Here is a 22,840-nt window from a genome sequence, read left to right as displayed (position 1 = left end):
TATAATGAAGACTAGTATATCAGAAACTAGATAGATTGCAGTATACAACCCTACTCCTGAAAAACAGGAGGATTCCCAGTGACACAGTTAAAAATACCTGGACAATAAGACACCAGATTTTCTATCATTGTTTGTGCCTGCAATTCCATGATGCATTTAAATCACTGAATGTTAACCCTGTAATTGTTACTTTAAAAAAGCTATACTACAGTGATAATATGGGGGTAAATAATGGGAGGAAAAAATGGGGTTGGAGAAAAGGAGAAAAAGGGTGGGATTCCTATACCTATACAAGCGTATCGTGGAAAATAATAAAAATAATTTAACAAAGAAATAAATATATATATTTTAAATCTACACATAGTACCTTGCAAAGACCTCTTGTATATATGCATGAACATAACTGACAAATGTTATAATCTTTCTCATGTAAATAGATACATAGTTCATTATATATATTTAAACATACATAGACAAATATAAGCTATACATTTGTGGTTATATGATTCTTGTTTTTTCTATGTCAGAAGGGTAACAAGGTTGAAGGGAGGCACATGTCACAAAGACATGTGTAAACCCAACCATCAATCTTAGGAACCAAAGAAGGATCACTTCTATGATTCTTACAATAGTGTTTATCTCCAGATTATGGGAAAATGGCTGGCTTCTATATTGGCATCATTTTAAATCATACAGTTTTGAAATATTTACAAATTTACAAATGTCTCAAAAATTTAAGTGTCAGAATATTTGGGAGTCCAAAATGAAGAGAATGAACCTCGATGGAAAATCAAAAAAGAAAACATAATCTTTGCATTTTGTTTACCAATATTTTTCTTTTTTATTAATATAAAGAGAACAGAATGTGTGCATTTCATAGGCACAGTTCAAAGAAGACAACCACAGTGGCTTACTCCCTTGCTTACACTCTCAATGCCCGTCTCCCCTGGCACGACTTACCTCCCTTCAACAGTACTGACCAGAGCCTCACGCATGTGTTGCAACACACACTGCCAAAGCACCCAGTGACCAACTACATCATTGCTCCAATCACTAAGGATGCCCGGGCTCAGCCGTCGCCTCCCAAACCAGCTGTGTGACCTTCGTACATCATTGCTTCTCATTGCTCAGGCTCCTCATGTGTGAAATACAAATAATCACAGTGCCCACTCATTACATCACTGCAATTATTAATCTAGACAGTTCATATAAATTATTTCACACAGACAGACACCTAGTGAATATGAAGCAGGGTGGTGTTATAGTATGTTGATCTTCCCAGTCTAATACATCTGAATCATTAATGGAATTGAGCACCGATGGATGCTAAACATTGCAGATGGTTGCTTCTTCAGGGAAGTTTCATTTGCTTGCATGTTAAAAGCAAACAGAAACAAAATCTTCGCCGTGATGATTTGTTTTCAAGACTCTCCAAACACGACTTGGCAGGAATCCTCTTTCAGGAAGTGAGAAAATATGGTCAGATATGCTTTTGAGCTATTTTTCTCATTCCTGCCCTTCTTATCAGAACAAAGGATCCACGCCTGAGGTCAAGGGGGCTACAATCATTGCACCAAGGAAAGGGCTAGAGGTGTCTACAGGATTCTTCTCACAAGCTAGACAGACTCTGGTAGACAACATCGAGTGCGGCTAGAGGGAAGGATGCTCCCCCTGCAGCACAGTGGGCACCGCCTTTCTTCTCTGCTTCAGCACTCCATCTCAATCCGATTCCATCGGTGCACCTGTGACGTCTGCTTGCAGAGCCAAGTGTCATGGTCACAGGAGCCCTGAGTTATTCCTCCTGCTTCAGAGGTTGTTCGGGCACTTCCTCTGCTCCTGTTTCCCTGGACACTCCGGCGGCCTTTCATATTCGGTTGGAAAGTCCATCAGGTCGAATGGTTTAACATGGACTCATTCATACCTTTAGCAGCTAGTAACGGCTGTCAGCTGGCTTCCTGTGTTTCTCCTCTGAGGGGCGCTTAGGCTGTAGTGAGCCACACCACCCTCATTACAGATATCTTCAATGCTGAATTCTGAGAAGGTGAAGGTGAAAGGTGCCAGGCCACTGAGGCTAACACTACACAGCTCACACAACTTGTGCCATATTACAAGCTTTCCTTATTAAGGAGTCTTTATTAACCAAGCTTGGTGATAATAGAGCACACTAGAAATAGCAAAGCACAAGTCCTATGGCAATCCAACGAAACATAATCCAACCAAACCTAATCCAACCAATCAAAATACAACCAATCATAATCCAGCCAATCATAACGCCAAGAGGAACAAATGGTCATTACCCTCAAGTGCATCCGTTAAGCTGAAGACCTATGTCCCAGCTTCCCCAACAATATAAGAGACATGCAACGAAAAACCCAGACACACTTACAAAGCTGCAGGCATTCACCTTTCTCTGGCTTCTCTGCTCACATTCTACCACTGCCAGATCTCACCTCTCCTGGAACTCCTGATAGCACACAAACCAAAAACAACACTACTATATCCATTTTTCAATCTAAGCAGCACACAGGGACCATGCTCAGGGGATTACCTGTCCTGGGTCAGCCAAGAGTTGGGGTGCCAGAGTAATGGAAGCACCTGACCAGAATGAGAGAAAGCCCCCGCTTCACAGGGCCCTTTAAAGGGGCTTGTGAGGAGCGTGGTTACACAACAATGCAATACCATCCCTTCTCAGTTGATAGGTGAGTCACAGGTGGGCAGGAGCAAATACCTAGGTGGTGGTGGTGGGGGGTGGCTGAGGATGGAATTAACATTCCATTGCTGTTAGGACCCACCTTCAGGACAGAGAGTAGGGGACACAGCCACATTTCATTCGCCCACTGTCAATGGGCGCTGGCTATCACTGGTTGCACCCCATAACAATATAGGAGTTCCAGAAATTTAAAGAATATGTCACACAGGAAATAGTAATAGTGAAACAAAATCAAGCAGAACTATTAGAAAAAGCATACAATGAGGCAAATTAAAACTTCAATGGAAAACCTCAATAATAAAATCAGTGAGGCGGAACAAAGAATCTCAGAACTGGAAGACATTTCCTACAGCAGTGAAGGGAAGATCAAAAAGCTGGAAGATGAACTGAGTCAAAAGTATTCAAGAAATAAGGGACACTATTCAAAGGCCAAATATAAGAGTTATGGGAGTTTCAAAAGGCATAGAAAGAGAAACTGGGTTTAAAGATGCATTTAATGAAATGATAAGGGAAAATTTAAATACAGGAGGGACACAGAACTCTTTATAGGGTTGACCAAAAATGATGTTTGCCACGACACATGATAATCAAGCTCTCTTCAATTGAACACAGAAAAATTATTCTTAAAAATATGCATGGGGAAAAAAAATCAATTAACAGAGAGAAGAACTCCAATCAGACTCACTGCTCACCTCTCAAAGGAAACTCTACAGGCCAGAAGAAAATGGAGTGACATATTCCAGATTCTAAAAGGAAAGCATTGTTAGCCCGGAGTAATACCCAGTAAAGCTTTCCTTTGTCTTAAAAATGAAATAATTTCTTCCACAGAACAAAAAATCTCAAAGAATTAATCTCTTCCAGACCGCCCCTACAAATGATGCTTTAAGATGTTCTATTGGGCCCGGCACGGTGGCACAAGTGGTTAAGGTCCTCGCCTTGCACACCCGGGATCCCATATGGGTGCCGGTTCCAATCCCGGCAGCCCCGCTTCCCTTCCAGCTCCCTGCCTGTGGCCCGGGAAAGCAGTCGAGGATGGCCCAAAGCTTTGGGACCCTGCACCCATGTGGGAGACCCAGAAGAGTCTCCTGGCTTCGGATCGGCATAGTATCGGCCGTTGTGCTCACTTGGGGAGTGAATCATCGGACGGAAGATCTTCCTCTCTGTCTCTCCTCTCTGTATATCCGCCTTTCCAATAAAAAAATAATAAAAATAAATCTTTAAAAAAAAGATGTTCTATTGACAGAGAAAAGGAATAGCACAAAGACGAACATGGAGAATAAAACAACAAAAGACTAAATCAAACAATGAAGGAACCATTGCTAAAATGACAAGGTGAGAGTTCAACCGTTCAGCCATCCTGCTGGGCCCTGAATTCACTGTTAATCACAGAAGTATAGTACCTTATCTCAAAGGAAGTTCTAGTTCCTAGTTACTATGATCACATTCCACAGTAGAACACTTGGGTTTAATTCTCAGCACTGCCTCTCGACTCCGGATTCCTGCCAGTGCATGCACAGAGAGGGGCCAGCAATAGCTCAAGCTTCCTGCTCCCTATAGGAGAGACCTCAATTGCATTTCCAGCTCCCAAATTAAGCCCAGAGGAGACTTGGACGTTGTGGGCATTTGGTGAGTAAACCAATAGCTGAAGGATCTCCCTCTTTCAAAGAATAAGTGTGTCAAATAGTAAGAAAATTTTACTGGTTCATATTGAGTGGAACCTGAGAAATATGTATTGTAAAGTGTCTGGGAGTGTTATATATGATCATGCTAGTCTAACCATTTTCTCGAATTGCCTACTAGGTTGCCAGATTTTACTGAGTTACACATTTAGAATTCTACAGAAAATCCAGCCTGCTGGCAGGGTGTTCTGTACAGGGACCCTAATATGACATTATCAAAGATTATTTCATGGCTAGTTCACTAGGATTTAGAAGACAAAAGCTTTGTCTCCTACTAACCCCTCTGCTTTTCAAATACACACACACACACACACACACACACACACACACACACACTCACTACTGGCTTGTTACTGGGCCACTGCCACTGCTATCTGAATCAAGATACAAATTAAGAGCTAGCTGTTCTCCAGGTCACCAAGGCACCAAGCTGAGCAGGAGCATCTGCTCTCTATTACCCAGTAGAACAGATACGTGGGTAATAGATTTCACCATGACTTTAAGCTGCAAGCTAAGCTTCTTTGGAACAAGTGGCTCTGTCATCTTGCACCTCCTCCATTTGCATGGAGACCTTGGCCTCTACCCACATCTGTGGACAAAAAAGAAATTCCTAGGACCACATGGCTAATACAAAGTATATGTGGCCCCAGTTTTCCACTGCTTTTGCAGGGTACACTGACTGACACATTTAATACAGGACATCCCCTAGGAAACTGGGAGGTTGTTTCTGGCTTGTTCACTGTGACTGCAAGGAAAGAAGCTGGTGGCGTTGATCTACACTAAGTGGTAGCCCTTGGCTGATGGTCTCACAGGGTTTCCGGGGATGGAAAGAAACAACAGTAGACTTTTTATTTTTTTCTAAAAAAAAAGGATCTATGTGGTGCACTTTCAAAATGGCCACATTAGACTGAAGCCAGGAGCCAAGAATTCCATCTCTTGGTGGATTCAGGGACCATTTTCTGTTGTCTTTTCAGCAATGTTAACATCACACTGAGTGAGAACAGAGAAGTTGGAACTTGACAGGCACTCCAGTACGGGATGCCAGTGTTGCAAGAAGTTTAATTCACTGGCTCCGAAAATAGAAAATTAGTAAATTGCCTCCAAAAAAAATAGAAAATGAACGTTTTTAAAGTGACACATCATGAAGATATTTATGCCATAGACATTTTCCACGGTGACTTACAGAGTTGGCTCTCACATCACACAGCAGCCTAGGACAGACTGTGGGTGTCAGGCATTCTTCCTGCCACCTGCTCAGAAGCTTGTCCAAAAAACAAAACTTTTAAAGTAAAATATTACTGTGGCATGTTTGGTGGTCACACATGGGCTCAGCAACTGAGCTTCCAACATGAAGGCAAGGTAGCAAGCTCTGCCGGGCTGTGAACCTATCCATAATAGAGGCCAACACTTATTTAGCAGCACTCCTCACAACAACCAATCCGCAGCTTGATTGAGCACATTGACTTCTATCTCGGGTGCTCCTACCACTGCCCTTCCCCTTGAACTTTTAGGTGTCCTCAACGGCCACGCGACACACAGAACAAGACTTCTCACCAGGTAACTCCTTCGTTGATGCAGAAAATGTGAAAATAAGCTGATACTCATGGAACACAAGATTTTATCACATCCTCTTTCAGTACAATTTATAGCATCAGTGAACAAACAATAATGTAGTAGATATTCTGAAATGTGAATAATATTTGTTGTCAGTTTGCCCAAAACTGGAATCAATGGATACATCTCTAGCAAAATATCCATTCTGTTTCATGTATATGAAATTGGATTTTGGATAAATAAACTTGATTATGTAAGAAGAATACAACTGGATGTGCATTTGCCCATTATATGCATGTTGGATGATTAAAGCCATTTCACTTTTAGGAGATTTATTTACTTGAAAGGCAGAAAACAGCACACACACACGAGAGAGAGAAATTTTTCTTTGTAATGATTTATTCCGCAAGCAGCCCTCAGTTGATTCTAAAGCTCAGATCTGGGTATTTAAACCAAGTCATCTAAATGGGGATCAGGAACCCAACAACCTGAGCTATCACTTGGAACCTCCCAGAGCATAGGCTAGTCGAAAGCTGGAATCAAGAGTGGGATTGGGTCTCGAACCCATGGACTCCAATATCAGACATGTGCATCTTAACCACTAGGCCAAATGGCCACCACTAAAATGTTATTCTTACATGTAAAACTGCTTAGATCATTTATGCACACCTGTATTTGTGTTGGACATTCCATCCTTACTCTGCAGCTCTCCAAGTAGATTCTTACATTCCACCAAAAAAAATGACTGCAAATCTTTTAAGCTGATGACCACAATCCCTATCTTTCTCAACTTCGCTCTTTGTTCAGATACCTTACAGGGGACCACAAGTGTATATCCTTCCTTCCATGATTCATTCTAACATATTCAATATGTTCAGTTCAGTTCTCATACAGATGTGGAAGGTCTAATGCAGCACGCATACAGAATCAAGCCCGGACATTTTGATTTTTCTCTTGATGTCTTTGGGGCTCTTGGAAGAAAGACTGAAGTGATAGGTATAATGCCATAATTTACAGGGGAAAAAACAGGACAGTAATGTGGCTAACTGATCCTAGAGTTTGAAACAGTAGTGTTTGGCATTAAAATTTTTAATAACCCAGATATCACATTTCCCAAAGAAATGGGCATGTAGCTTACTAAGTTCTCTAGCATTTGACTGTCAAACCTCTTTGGTCACCACAATCCCTTCTTCAATATTTTGAACCCTGTCCAAAGGTGCTTTGAAATGTTCCTTTCTGGTTATGGCAGACAATATTAAATAATTTCCAAAAATCCAGGGTACTCTCTTCCCCAGAAATAATGAATATATTTTCATCCAACACTAAGACAGATGCTTCATTTTGTATTTTCAAAGTGCTGTTTCTCAGAGGAATAAATGGTTCCTCCAACCACCTGGGAGAGGGATTTGTATGAGGTACTTGTTGGTTGGGAAAGTTTTTTACTATGGCTGCAGTGAGATTTAATTTCCTAGTATCTCTGGCAGTTGTGTGTGAACCTATAACTGAGCCTAGCCAGTGGATGCCCTCCACCCCCACATCCAGCCTGCTCATTGCACACTTCCCACAAACACGTTGTCCTTCCCACCTCACTGGATGTCAATGGTCACGTGACTGTGGGAGGCTACAGGTCAGCATGTCAGGTCAAAACAAAGCGTTAGCTATAAATCCCTGTTCTATCAGCATTGATGTGGCTTGGACCATGTACTAATAAAGCCCATGACCTTGGGAGCACTTGAGTAATGAGCTGTACTGCTTGGGTGTGTTGCTTGAGACTGCATGCAACAGCGCATCACCAGAAAGAGAGGAATTTGGAAAGACTGGCTAATTTGTAAGCTAAAATAAAAGAGGGTAGGGAACCTACATACACTGAGGAACTCACAGATAACAACCAGACCCATCAATTTTCAGAAAAACCAAAACCAAAAATGCCTTTGAACAGTAATTCGTTCTGTCACAAACGTGTACTGAGTTCAGCAAATGAAGTATCCCCATCCTGTGGCTGATCAGGTTGATGCAAAGGCTCAGAGCCTAAATCCTCACCTTGCCAGTGCCAGGATCCCATACGGGTGTCAGTTCCTCCGCTGGCTGTTCCACGTCCCATCAAGCTCTCTGTCTATGGCCTGGGAAAGCAGTAGAGGATGGCCCAAAGCCTTGGAACCCTAAACCTATATGAGAGACATGGAAAACATTTCTGACTTAAGACTTTAGATCAGCTCAGCACTGGCCATTGTGGCCATTTAGGGAGTGACCAGTGGGTGGAAATCCTTCTGTCTCTCCTCTCCGTAGATCTGATCTGCCTTTCCAAGAAAAAAAAAATCAATAAAATCTTTTTAAAAATTCTAAAAAAATGTCTTTCCCTAATTCACCGTTTGAACTGTTTCAAAACATCACCGAGACAGGTGTGGTATCTAGAAGGAAAAACAGACTTCTTAGCGGCTTCTAAGTCTCAGCTTTCAGTCACAAGAGAGAGTGGGGTTCTAGAGAAGTTTGAGAACGTTTCCCTGCCAAGGAGACTGTTGGTGATTTCAGCCTTACTGCAGAAGCGCGAAGTGGGCTGGGAAAGCTCATGTTCTCCACAGAGGCTTCTTGTTCGATGCCCTAGACTTCCGGTTAAGAGCCAATGTTGTAGCCATGTGCATCCATCCACTGCCTGCAGCAACAGCATCACATGTCAGAGCACTGGCTCACATCCCAGCTGTCCTGCTTCCAATACATCTCCCTTTCTAACATGCCTGGGGGGGGCAGCAGAAGATGACCCAAGTGTCTGGTCCTCCACCACCCATGTGGAAGACCTGGATGAATCTCCAAACTCCTGACCATTGTGGCTACTTAATGAACCAGCAAATGGAAGATATCTTTTTATCTCTTTCTCTCCCTACCACTCAACCTTTCAAATAATAAAATAAATCTTAAAAAAAAATAAAAGTAAACTTCCCTTTAGCTGTGAAGATCCGAAGAGATGAACAATAAAATCTCTCCCAGGTGTTAGAGTCACAGCCATCCCTGGACAGGGTGGCTGCTTCTCAGTTACGAAGGAGAAGCAGAGTCAGACCAAGGAACTTTGCACCACACCTGGGAAGAGAACTGGCATGCCTGCCAGGAAGGTCTTCTCCCTTGCTGGCAGCCATTGACTGCTGTGTGCGCCCCACTCATGTCTTTTTCCAAATGGTATATTTTTGCGATGAGTTTCATGGCCCTGTTTCAATGTGAACAGCAAGGTGGAGTCAGAGAGAGTGAAAGAGGGAGAAGACAACTTGTCTGATTTAGCTTGTCCATCCAGATGGAGCTGTATTCGGACCTGATGAAGTCGACTGTGTTTAATTAGAGGACCCACACTGCGCTGGCTACATGAGGAGGTGAGCAGCTGTGTTCTCGATTGGAACGAAGCCCGAGATGAAATCAGCCCTCTTTTTTTTGCAGAGACAACTGCGGCCACCAACTTTCAACTATAAATAAAATGTGCCTTCAGCTAAGAGCTTTTATTCACAGATATCCCTTGTCACACCCAACCGTCTTGGAGGATTCATCAGAACATAGCAGTTTAACTTCCTACTTGGCTCCCTAGTGGCTTAACTTCCACTAGACAGGCAGGACATGGACATGAACTTGAGCTCATACAACCAGAACCTCCAGAATCCATAAGTGCTGTTGCCAAAGCCTCTTGCTGCTCCTGCTTCTGTCCACATGATTGGTTGGGGCTGTTGCTTCCCAAGGCACAATCCTTCACAGAACTTCCTCTGTGGCACAAAATGAATGTCTTCGCTCTGCTTCTTTTTCTTCTTTGCCTTACACATTTGCAGTTTATTCTGCAACTCTTGGTCCTCTTTGGCATGCTGTTGTTGGCATGCATTTGTCTGTTTTTAAGCCTCTGCCCTTCCTCTTAAAATAAAACTCAGTTGATAATTTACTTCCAAATCTGTCTTGATTGCGCTGTGTACCGTGGCCCGCCGGATACCTGTTCCTATACAAGAACAAAATTGAATTTCATTTACTTAGGGCTAATTAGGATGCAATCTGGGAGACAGAAATGCAAACAACCTTGAAGATGTGCTCCAAACTTGCACCACGCAGCAGCTGGTTTTAGAGCTCCCACTTTCAAGGCACGTGCTAATGATCTCTCCTGATTGTCAGGAACTGTAGCTGGTGGAGCAGAGTTGAATTGCTTTGTAAGAAAGCAATTGGACACAGTCACAAGAAGCTGGAGGAATGATCTCATAAAAGAATGCAAAGGCTAAAGAACTTCCTTCCTAAATGAGCAGGTCCATGTGTGCCCAGCTCCTTACGTTCAAAATACTTCAAGTCAAAACTTTGACAACAAGAGCTCTCTAGTTCCACTTAGCTCACGGAATCAGTATTGCTCCATGTTAACAGTTTTCCTGGGCATGAGTAAGGATATACATAGATATCTGGAGAAAAAAAGAATGGTGCTAGCTTAGCACCAAGCTTTATGCTCCATCCTGCCTTTCAAGTGCTCAGCTAGATCACAGTACCCAGCTTCTTGATTTTTTCCCCTGTTTTTATTTTATTTACCATTTTTTATAATCTTCATATTTAATTAGGGTACAAAGGATCAAGGGCTACAGGAAAGTGAGTAAGACCATTATTTTCATACTAATATCATCATTTTTTCCCCTATAGCTGGGGTCAGGGGAGAAACAAAGGGAGAAGCCCCACCCAATGTCCCATCCATCCCAGGTCCCTGATGTGGGGCATGCTCTAAGGATATTGCTCAAGTAGTATTGATAGTTCAACAGTTCTGAATTGCTGCCAATCTCACTGTTCCAAGCACAATGAACTCTGTTCAGAATCCACTGGCTGACATAGTCTCTTCATGGTTGGGGTTCTGAGAGCAGCAGATCAGTTGGAGGGATCTCCAAAGAAACTTCATCTGAGGTGATCCCAGACCTGATTCTTGTGTGTGCTTGCTAGCACAAGGTCGGGCACAGTCTGTGGCCCCAATCAGCTTATGCACATGCTGGTCATTGCAACTGCTGGGTCAGTTCTGTTTCCAGCCCTGTCTTCCACGTGAACCGATTGGTGCTGCAGTCCACCCCAATCCTGCTCACTTCATACTCGGCCCTCATGCAAACCAGTGGGAGCTACAGCCTAGTTGGAGCAACTCCCCAAAACCCCCACCAGAACTGTCCCCTATTCTGGTTCCCATGGATGCCAGTATGTACCACAGACTTGTTCAATCTGTCCCACATCCCATTTAGTTCTCATACATGTCAATGGGCGTTGAAGCCTAGTTCAACACAACCAACCCTACTATCCAGCCCACACACATGCTGGCAGGTGCCGTTCTGTCTAGCCTTCAATGCCCCGTCCTGGCTTTTGTGCTCTCCAGTGAGATAGATAACCCAAGAGGGAGGTGCCCACTATTTCACTACTAGGCAACTCCCACTCCCTGATTATGCACTCTCCAGGTGGTTCTGGAGTTTAACTTGACAAATTTAGCCCCCAGTGCCAGCCTCTGCCAGCTGATGCTACAGCAAAGCCCAACCAACCCTCACCTGCACGCTAATTTTTGCTTGCAGCAGTCAAAGCAGTCAGCCCAGCCTGGCTTTCCCAGATCTAGCTCACATGAGGCCCACAGGTGTTGTAGCCCTGCTTGGTTTGGTCTGCCACATGTGCTGTTGGGAGCTGTGGCCACATTTGGTACTGCTCACCTCATCTTGGCATGCCATAATGTGCACTGGTTTGTGTTGTGACCAAACCTGGCCCGACCCACACTCTGTTCTGATACTCAGTTTCGCCAGCAGGTGATTTGAACTGGTTCAACCTGGTCTGCCCCCGACCTATGCCAAATGTATGCCAGTGGGTATCTTCCTCTGGCCTGGTCTGGGTCGCTCCCTATCATGGTTCTTGCACTCACCTGCAGGGACTGTGTCCCGACAGAGCAGTTTCCCAGGCTCCTGCATCAGAACCTCTCCCTATGCCAGATCTTGTGCATAGTGGTGGTTCCATAGGCCAGCCCTCCTTGCTGGCCTTCAACCCATTCTGGTTCTTACTGTTGGATGTTTCAGCCCAGCCAAGGCTTGCCCATACCCAGACACTGCTCACACATGGCTCAGTAGGGTCAGAGACCTCGCTTAGTCTGTCCTACATCTATACAGGCTCTCCAGAGCACCAAATGGTGCTGACATCTAGCCCAGTTAGATGTGCCAGCCCCAGTTCACATTTGTGCCAAGGGAGATTGCAGCCATATCCAGACCAGAACACAACCCTCACTCCAGCCCCCACACTCTCCAGTGGGAATCCCAATCCAGCAAGGGTGTACTCTCACAGCTCTACAACCAAGCCTATTCCCAGCCCTAGATTACATGCATGCCAGTGGGTGCTCTGACCCAGTTGGCTTAGCCCTTCGCCTGTCTCAGCCTTTACCTTACTGACCCAAATAGATTTTATGGACTCTCCCCTCCAAACCACCAGGTCTCAGTCCTCATGCTTACCAGAAAGTTCCCAGGACCCCGTTGCTGGGAATCACCCAGAATTCATCCCTCACCTACACTCACACTGTCCTTATCCATGTGTGTCCCTAGGCAGCAAGTACATATCCTAAAAACCCCAGAGCTTGCCGCCGGGCTGCCGGTAGGCAGAGCCTCATGCCCAATTAGAGCACTGGCTGTCCAAGCCTAGGACTCAGTCACTGCCTGGTGGCAATGACTCTAGCCTGAGTCCCCAGCATTGGGTCTGGCCTGCCTGGGCAGCCCCCTAGCCACCACCCCCTACAGCCACACGCTGCAAGAAGCTGCTTTTGCCCCAATTCCATGGCCAAAACCTCAATAGGTGGTTTTCTAAAAGGAGATAATTCTCCAGGGATAAGGATCCTTTCTTTACTTTTTCTCCATGTTTTTTTTTTCCTAAATAAAATTTAGTTCAGAAAGTTAGCACAGTAAGAGACAAGCAACACTAATAAATCAGAAGAATCACAACTCCTCCCTTTGGCTATTATTGTTAGTTAATATTAGCTGTTATTAGCTATTAGTAATTCTTAACTATTATTACTTATTAATTAAGAGAAGAGTGACTTGAACACAAGCACTGAGATGCCACGACAGTGGATCTGATAGCTGAAATGTGTATGTGACTGAAGGGTAGATAGTGTATACATAGAGGGTAGATACACTGGATGAGCTGTGTCCTGGGCAGGATGGAATGGTATGGAATGAGATTGTACCATACTACTCAGAACATTGTGGAATCAATACCCTCTAAACCATGACAGCCAAAAACCCTAGAATTCCTCACATCATAAGGTTGACTGTTCAAACTGTGTGCAACCCTGAGACTTTGGGATACTTACATCAACCGGCACCTTGATCATGCTTTGTCCTGACTTGGCATGGTTGGGTTGGGTGGAGAGGGCTGGCATGAGACTTTACCCCACTGCTCAGAACAGTGAACAATTTAAAACATATTTGTTGTTTGCTTCTGAAATCTCCCATAGGATCTTTTTGGGCTATGGTTGGTTGCAGGTAAAGGAAAGTGTGGAAAGCAAACTGAGTACACGGCAGCAGATGTCCAAGGACACATATTCCCAATATAGACACCAAGGTGTTTAATGTCTTCTCAGGAAAGACTCAGTTGAAACCTGTGTTTTACATTTTCATGGCATATGAACTTTTCTCTCATATCACTTTATTTTCCCTCTTAGAAATCAATTAAATAATATTTAATTAGTAAGGGACCCTTTTGGTCATATTCATCAGTTTCATTATACAACTCACAGAGTTTCCAAATTAAACATTCCCATTAATTGGCAAAGGACAAGGTAAAACTGTTAGCATAGAGTGACAAGCAAAATGACCGGAAGAGTAGAGGAATATAAACTTTCTATTGTGAAACATGAAAAATCAAAGCTGAGTCAGGGTAATGTGTCTGTTTTCTATGCACAGTTTGGGTGGTTTGGGGCATAGTATATTGCCAGTCCTTGATTGTCAGACTAAGAGGTAGCACTTGATAAAGTTTTACTCAGCAGACTGGAGAGCAAACATCTGACACAAACCTTTTCAAGGTGCTTTTACTAGACATCCATACAGAGAGGACTGAGGGAAGAAGCTGGGATGAGACGCCCCAGGAATCTGTTTGCCCCCTCAAACCATACTGGTAGAATCTGTCTGGTGTGATGTAATGAAAAGAGAGTACGTATTTTAGTGAAGTCTGTTTTTGCTGCTTTGTCTCAGTGACAGCTCTTTCTGTCCTTGTCTAAGCCCATGAGCAATGACCTTCAAAAAGGGACGTTTGTACCCTGGCTGCTGGCAATAAGGAGATGGGAGGCCATTCTTTCTGCATATGTTCTTAATTTTAATTGGCTCCAAATAAGGTCTACACCAAAATGGCAAGCTTCGGAGGTGGCATAATTTCTATCTCATGCAGCTCTTCGAATCTCAAAACCTTGTGTTAAGGGTTCATGGATTAATAGGACTGTAACTTAATCCAGTTGAGGTATCTAAATGTGCCTTGGAAGATTACTGGATTGGATTAAGTCGCTACGATGAAGCACATGATTGAGGCCGCACAGCGTGCCTAGGAAGTGCTTCTCGTCCCTTTCCAGCTTTCCCTGCCTCCACCATCCTATCAGACACCAGAGTAATGGGACCACCTCAGCCTGTGAACCTCCACTGCTGTGGGCCAAAACAAGCTAGCTTCCCTTTGGGGGTTAGCGCCTCTCAAATCTGACTTACAGTAATGCACACCTGTCCAGTGAGGGAATTCAATTTTGAATTCTCCCATATTTAACAGAAAAACATCGTATATATCTTTTAACATGATAAAATATTGACATCTGAGTCTAGGGCTTAGGCGTATGGCTGGTCATAAAATTATCTGCTAAATGTTTGCCAATTTTGTAATAAAGTGTTGGAAACCATTCTGGGTCCCTTGTAATGTCTTGCCTCTGGGTGATCCTTTTCGTACAGCTTCCCCACGTGGAAGACACACGGGTGCACTCTCTGACTTTTGTGCGAGTTCCATCATGTCTCTGAGAATTCTCCATTTTCTGGGAGTTCGTATCGTCCTCACAGAGTTCTGACTCACCCTTTTTGCTTCTATAGAGTTCCTCTTTTCTAAATCATTGCCTGTGATTTTGTGGCTCCACTTCAAAACAGAGAGAGATCTAAGCACCCCCTTTACTTTAGATTTCCTCGAGAGGCTCTGAGCTTTCTGAAACAGACACAGAAGCGTTCACACTGTTCGCTGTTTGGTGTAGCTGAATATGGTGACTTCTGCTCTGAACAAGTGTCCTCCGTTAGGTCTGCGGTTCAAGCACTACCATGTTATCTTTCCTCTCCTTCAATGCCTTTCTGGGGCCTGACTTCATTCCTTAAGGGCCCAGCAACACCAAGTGTTCCACAAATATCCGTCTTCTTCCTAGAGCAGATCTAAACAAGAGAATTAGAATCAATAGGAGAAGCATACATAATATTAAATATTCTGCTAAGTTCATTTTAGAAAATGAGAAGAAATAGTTAAAGGCCCATTTTGGTCAAGTATCTTAGTTAATGTGATATGTCCATTTGACCATCCTGTCAAGAAGGGAAATGATGATGTGTCATCTCATATTGTGCTGCTTTTGTATATTGATTGTCTTGAGCTGGAGGCAATTGAGAAGCAGCAGACGTGAAAAGAACTCTCTCCACTGCAGTTAGAAGGAAAGTACACATTTCTGCCTCGCCTGTGCCCCAAAGAAAGACACAATCCTCCAAACCATAAGCAGTGAGCACCAAGATGGCTGCAGAAACACCCCTTGTTGAAGAAACCCTTCCCGCTGGTTCTGCAGCACTGGGAGTGGGCTGCCAGCTGCCATGCAAGTGTCCTATGGAGAGCACCAGTTAGAGTCTCAGCTGCTCTGCTCGGAACCTAGTACCTTGCCAATGAGCCTGGGAAAGCGCTGATTGATGGCCCAGGTACCCTAGCTCCTGCCATTGACCTGAGACATCCGGCTCCAGCCGCACTCAGCCCTGGCCACGGCAGACGTTAGGGGAATGAATCAACAGATTGAAGGTCTCTCTCTTACTCCTATTTTCTGTGTGTCACTCTGCTCTTCAAATGAATAAATGAATCTTTAAAAAAAAACAACCAAAACATTTCTGACCTTCATTTATCCCCTCATACATTTCCTAATCACTTTTGACCCTAAGCATACTAATATTTGTCCCTTTGTCTAGTCATTTCTCCACAACTCACCATTGTTTGTTAAAGTGAAATACACTGTCTTGAATCTAATTATGTTTTTGGTTTTTTACTTCTCTTCAGTGAGGCTCCTGTACACATAAAAATATTATCATCAATAATATTTGCATATATTTTCTCTGGGTAATCTTTTTGTCAGCTGAATTATCTTTTTTAAAGATTTTTTTTGGAAGTGCAGAATTACAAAGAGAAAGAGAGATAGAAAGATCTTCCATCTGCTGGCTTATTCCCCAAAATGGATACCATGGCTGACATTGAACTGATCTGAAGCCAGAAACTGGGAACTCATTCTGAGCCAAGGCTTTGGAATAACCTCCACTGCTTTCCCAGGACACAAGAAGCATGCTGGATGTGAAGCGGGACAACCAGGACACAAACCTGTGCCATTGTGGGATCCTGGAATTTGCAGTCAGAGGATTAGCCTACTGAACCACTGTGCAGGTCCCTACCAGCTGAATTCTCACCAATATAGAAAACAATATACAAAGCAATGGGATGTTTCATGTTATTTAAAAAATTATTTTCATTGCTTTACTAAATCTTCAAACTCCTGTGTATATATTACAGCTATAGCACATATCACAGAGGGCTAACCACTATGGCTCACATGACCTTGGCTGCTGAGTGGGAAAGCACACTTCTGGAGTAATGCCACTTCTGACTTGTGTTTCTATGTATGTGACACACACATACAAAGAGAGAGAGAGAGAAAGAGAGGGAGAGAGATTGATTTCTGTTACAGACAAAGAGAGAGCAAATTTATAACTAGCAATACACGGAACAAGCATAATTGGTCTTCCTACTGTGTTTGCAAAGGTTTCCCTGGTTCATATTGATTTCAAAGATTCCTGGGACCACATACACAAATAGATGGGGTGCTTCAAAGAATTTGCGGGCAAATAAAGTATAAGTTTATTCTGCTGTAAACAATTTTAAAATCTGTGCATGTTTTTCTATAATATGTGCTTCTGTGAACTTTTCTTGTAGCCCCCTTGTATAATGAGCCATAAAACCTCAGGAGAGGAAAGAGAGCCACATTTCATGCCAAATACTTTAGTTTAGTGTTATCAACACACATCTGATGAAGCCAGGCTATTTGTAAAAGGAATTTGACAGGTAAATCCACCAGGGACCGTGAAAATCACGTGCAATACAGGAGAAAGGAAGGTCTAAAATGACTCCACATTCCACTCCAGGGCTTAGTTGTGAAGGAAGAAGACTCTCTCTGTCTACACGTGATGACTTTGGAAACACTTGGGGAGTGCACGTGTTGATGGGGGGGGTGTACGTGTTGGGGAGGGAGTGCTAAGCCATTTTTTTATTGTCATGGATAATAAACCTCAGTGTTTCCGAGCGACCATAGAACTATAGTTATGAGGTTTCCCTTGGCCAGGGTCTTGAGACATCCTTGGATGACCACTAACAAGAACGTTGCCTCAGCACCAGAACAAACACTCTCACCTGGTCACGGAAGCCTGGAGGACCAGGAACCAGGGTTTGGGGACAAGATACAGACAGCTAGCAAAGGGCAAGAACACCCAACTGATCCAGATGGGGCTTTTTAAGTTAAAAGAAGTTCCTTCCAGCCATGAGGTCTATCACACATTAAGCATTCCACGTAGCCTCTGACAATAGGGAGTTGGGGTGAGAGTAGATAAAAAATGTATCAGATAGTTTGAGGCTAGACTCCAAGGGAACCCACCTCCCCACATTTTGGAGGAATGACATCAACAGCACATGATAGGGCTGCTACTCCTCTCTGAAGTCTTGTTGGAGACTCTATCCCAAATACCTTCAGTCTGCCTTAAAACCTGGAAATAGACAGGAAACTGGGAGACAATCCTCAGGTCAAGCTGCCTTTCTGGCCAACACGCCTCTGACATTATTTTGCCCTGTATCCCTATGGCCCATGAGATCACAAAGAGGTAAAGTTTAGGGGACGGATGGATGCCAGAGGCACAGGTAGATGAGTGCATACAAAACACAGCAACAGTGGTACCACGTTAATGGCAGAATCTAGGCAATGAGTTGAACTCATTTCCCAGGGCAGCCATGACAAAGTCAGCAGAGACAGAGTAAGTTAAACAACTGACATTTATTTTCTCACAGTTCTGAAAGCCAGAGTGTCCACAGGTTGGTACCTTCAGAGCCCCTCTTTCTGGCTTGCAGATGCTGTCTGCTCCCCGTGTCCTCACGCGATCTTTCCTCTACACATGTCTGCATCTTAATCTAGCCTTTCCTTAATCACATTGGACAAGGACTCCACCCAAATAGCTTCATTGCAAACCTCAATTACTGCCTTAAAGACTCCAAAGCAGTCCCATTCTGTGCTACTGGGAGTTGAGATGTTAACATGTATTTGAGGGGGACACAATAGACCCCTCACAGAGTGTCAACTATGAGAGTTCCTCCAGTTTTGCTTTCTTTTAAAATATTTCCAGAATAAAATGCTGCAGGAAACTAAAACCAGGCAGATCTGTTTCTTATCATCCTTCTGTAAAGTTTGACCAGAGACACAATCCTGCTCGTTCAACTAGTAAAGTGTAAAGTTTCAGAGATCTTATACATTCCCTGGCAGACGCCAACCCTCCCCGTTCCTCCATCAGCTGCAATGAGAGGACAGGCTGCAGCCTTGTTTTATTTATAATGGTTGTTCACAGTCTCATGACCCCTAGAAAGAATCTTAATGCTTTTGGGTAAGAGAAATAGATGATATGAATCGCCATCACAGTCTTAGAATGTCTTTATTTATAGTGAGAATTGTTAAGGAAACCAAGCTTATTCTCCAACCCTCTGCAACGTCTCACAATAACCCAGAAGTGAAAAAGGGCAGGTGCAGTGTTTGGTAACATCTGAGGGAAGAGCATGTGAACGGTGAGAGAATCCAGCCTCCCTCACACATTGGAATATTCAGGAGCAAGAAAACATCAGTCTCTTAAGGATCACAGTTGCATAGAACATTGGAAAGAATTGTAGAGCTATGGATGCAAGTATGAGCCTACTAGGAACCACAGAAATTGATCTGTGTGCTTGTCAAGGTTATGGAGAATTTTAAGTTATGGTGAGAATGAGGAAGCTAAGAGTGGAGAGGAGTCTTTGCCTTGGAAGTCTCAGCAGCTGCTCCATGCTAACACCGAGATCCAACAACACCTGCAGTTAGGGCTGTGCTCATCTATATTCAAGACTTTAATAAAGGAGATGGAAGTTGAATTTTAGTTGTCACCCTCATTTTCCATATAGCTAATTCATTGACTACTTATGCCAGGCAGAAAATGGATATGCTGCACAATTTCCACAGAAATCCAAGAAATTGGCAGAGGTCTAAACTCGAATGTTGCCCTGGTAGTCAACTTGTAGTGACTTTGGAAAGCCTGTGGTTTCTGCCATGGCATGCTTTTCTGTTAATTGATGTTGACAGCTTTAATCTATGTCCCAAAGGAGCAGAGAGGAAGGAAGGAATCAAAATATCCCGGCTGTCACTATTGATGACATCCCAGGCAATGAGATCCATGTGTTGCATGGGGCATGGATGGCGTGTTTCACACACCGGGGGAAGGGAATTGGGAGTAGCAAGACACATCCTTGGCATCACACGCAGTCCTTGGACTTATTTTGGATGAAGTTCATTGAAAACATGCATGAATGAGTGCAGGTGTGTGGACTCAGTGCCAATTAGAGATTGTGGAAGAAAACAAGTATCACACTCAGATGGCCTTGTTCAAAGAACTTTAGCAACAAATTCATTTGTTAAGATGTGGGCAAGGTATCAGGGAAGGTAAGGGGCAGCATGGTACCTAGGACATCTCGGGGACTGAAGGAGCAAGAGAAGGAGGGATTACTTGGACCCCAAGAGGGAAGCCAATAAAAGTGTATCTTTCTCTACAAAGTCTAGCTTGAGCTGAATCTGAAGGGAAGGAACAGAAAGAACAAATGTCTAGTCACATTCTTCTCCTCTCCTTCATCTAATCCCATTTTATCGTCTGATCTGTTATCTGGTTAAAAGCATGAGCTCTACAATCGCCTGCTCAGAACTAACCCAGGCTCCTTTACATACATGGGTTAAACAAGTAATGCAAACTCTTAAACCACCTCTAGAGAATGAGTCAAAATCTATTGAGCATTTCCAAACATTGGGTCTCTGTAATGAGCTAGGAGGGAGGAGTTGAAGCGACTGGCCTGGCATCCAGGCTCTTCCCTTCCAGGCAGATGCCCCTCTGCTGGGCTGCTTGTCAGCAATAGATGTGGCAAAGCCTGAATGGCATCTGCTAAACAAATCATATCTACTGGATTTTATTTGTTGAACTCCACTAGCAGTGTGACTCTCCTTCATGAATGACTTCTAGTAAATAAACCCAGTCTTTGAAAGCCTTCCTAGGGAGACAGCCACATAGACCGTTCAACTCTCTGGAGTGGAACAATCTCAGATTAAACCCTCCTACTGTGCATATCTTCATAGAAGGCTCTATCAATCTTGGCTCCAAGTGTGTGTCTGATGGGGAAAGGTGAATCCTGGGGGGCTGTGTGGGAAGCCCTAGCCCCCTTTCTCATGAGGACTTTGAGCCACCTGTGGCACTTAGGGCAAGGTTAGATCTCGTACATGGCTGAGTCTGATTTGACAAATCTGAGCTAGGACAACAAGGAGACACCCATGGTGTCAAAACCATAGGACTGATGAAGCTGCATGCTCTCAGCATCATGCAGAGCAGAGGCCCATGTGGATTTTATACCCTGGTCCTATCTTGTCTTGCCTGAGTCCTTTCTCTGAACTGGCTGACTCAGATGATTCTGGACATCAATCAGCGATGGCGGGCGTCTCGCGCATGCTCAGTAGAAGCTGTCTTGGCTATGTCACCATGCAACCAGATGTTTGTTTTCCTGTGGTTCAAGGTGCAGTTGGATGAGCAGTGCCAGCTTCAGGAGCACATTGTCAGACCCACAGAACCCTTATCTGTTTTAACCAGGTTGCAAGCAAGTTGGACCAACAGCAGCTTGAGAGGTTCCACTCCATTCCTGCTGGGCTTTTGAGGCATTTCACAGCTATTTGAAATAGCAGCCAAACATTTTGTTATTGTCTCAAAGCTAGGCTGGGAATTAATATTTAGTCTACGGCACAGGCACAATTGTTTTGAATGATTTTCACATATGCTATACGAACTCATTTCTGTGGTTTGACTGAACCTAGCAGAAGTATATGTTGGAAACTTAATCCTACATGTAACAGTATTGAAAGGGAGGGCCTGGCAAGAGATGATTAAGCCTCATGGGGATAGTAAATCGATTTTAATGCTGTTATCTTGCAAACAGGTTCATCATAGAGTCAGAAGGCCTTTCTGCCTTTCACCAAAGTGTATGACAACAGAACATCTGAAAGATGCAGACCTTTTGATCCTGACACTCCTAAGCTTCAGGAGCATCAGCCAATACATTTCCCTTCATTGTAAATTATGCAATCTCAGTGTTTCACTGCCAGCAGCAGGAAACAGCCTAAAACACCTTAACAGTAGGATACTACTTTTTCTACTTTTTCTACTTTTGTCTTACCTACAATGCCATGACACTTTGAAGTAGCAGTATATCAAACTTGTAATTGTTACTCCAAGTCTGTACTACTGTAATATGGTAATATGGAGAGCAGCGAAGAGAGGAAATGGGAAAAGGAGACAGGGATGGAGGGGGGGAATCACTACACCTGCCAAACTGTATCACGGAAAATAGTAACAACAATTAAAAGAAAACATGATATTATTTCAAAACTTTTATTTACGTATTTGTTTGGAAGTCACAGTAAGATGGAGAGAGAGGTAGCTTCAGTCTGCTGATTTACTCCATAAATGGCTGCAACAGCCAGGGTTGAACCACGCAAAAAACCAGGAACCAGGAAGTTCATCCAGGTTTCTCACATGGGCTGTAGGAGCTCAGGCACCTGGGCCATCTTCTGAAGTTTTTCCCAGGCCATTCATGTGTCGCTAGATTAGAAATGAGGTACCCTTGACATAAAGGACCCTCAGATGGGACGCTGGCATCACAGGCGGTGGCTTTATCTGCTGCATCACAGGACTGGCTCAACACACCATTATTGAAGTGCTCGGTTACTTTTGCCTCGCATCTACCTAAGTCATAGGGCCACTGTTGCCAGTTACTAAGCAAACAGATGCCTTGTGCTTGGGAAGAATTCAGAAATCTACTACTCTAAGTAGACTCCCTGTAGGAAAGGGGGGAAAAGCTACACATATTACTGATTTGAGACAGTGCAACAACAAACTATAATTGGAAAATGTGTGATTTTTTAAATTTATACTTTTAAGAATATTATTTATTTGGAAGTCGTAATTACAGAGACGTGGGTGAGAGTAATCTTCTATTTGCTGGTTCATTCCTAAAAAGAGCTATGCGATGGCTGTGGCTGGGCCAGGCTGACACCAGGGACCAGGAGCTTCTTGGTCTCCTCCGTGGGTGCAGGGGCTGCCTTTTCCAGGCCATTGGCAGTTATTTGTATGGGAAGAGGAGCAGCTGGAGCATGAACTGATGTACGCTTAGAGTGTTGATATTGGCGGAAGACAGCTTTACCAACCACATCACTATGCTGGCTTCTATTTGTGGTGTATGTACTGCATGATAGACATTTAAATTAATCCTTACAATACTTTCTAAGATAGGCTGTTAATATCACTGTTAATAGGCTGTTATCCAGAAAAGCACAGAG

The 22,840-nt window shown here is 43.6% G+C and overlaps 1 pseudogene; it reads right to left on the bottom strand.

The window, feature by feature from the left end:
* Positions 1–521: 521 nt before the first annotated feature.
* On the bottom strand, positions 522–609 carry LOC121165494 (annotated as a pseudogene).
* Between the last annotated feature and the right edge of the window lie 22,231 nt (positions 610–22,840).

This window comes from Ochotona curzoniae, unplaced genomic scaffold, assembly GCF_017591425.1.
Source record: "Ochotona curzoniae isolate NIBS_2020 unplaced genomic scaffold, NIBS_Ocur_1.0 contig_883, whole genome shotgun sequence".
Classification (NCBI taxonomy): Eukaryota; Metazoa; Chordata; class Mammalia; order Lagomorpha; family Ochotonidae; genus Ochotona; species Ochotona curzoniae.
The sequence above is the reverse complement of the archived record's forward strand: the minus strand, read 5'-3'. Positions and strand labels throughout refer to the sequence as shown.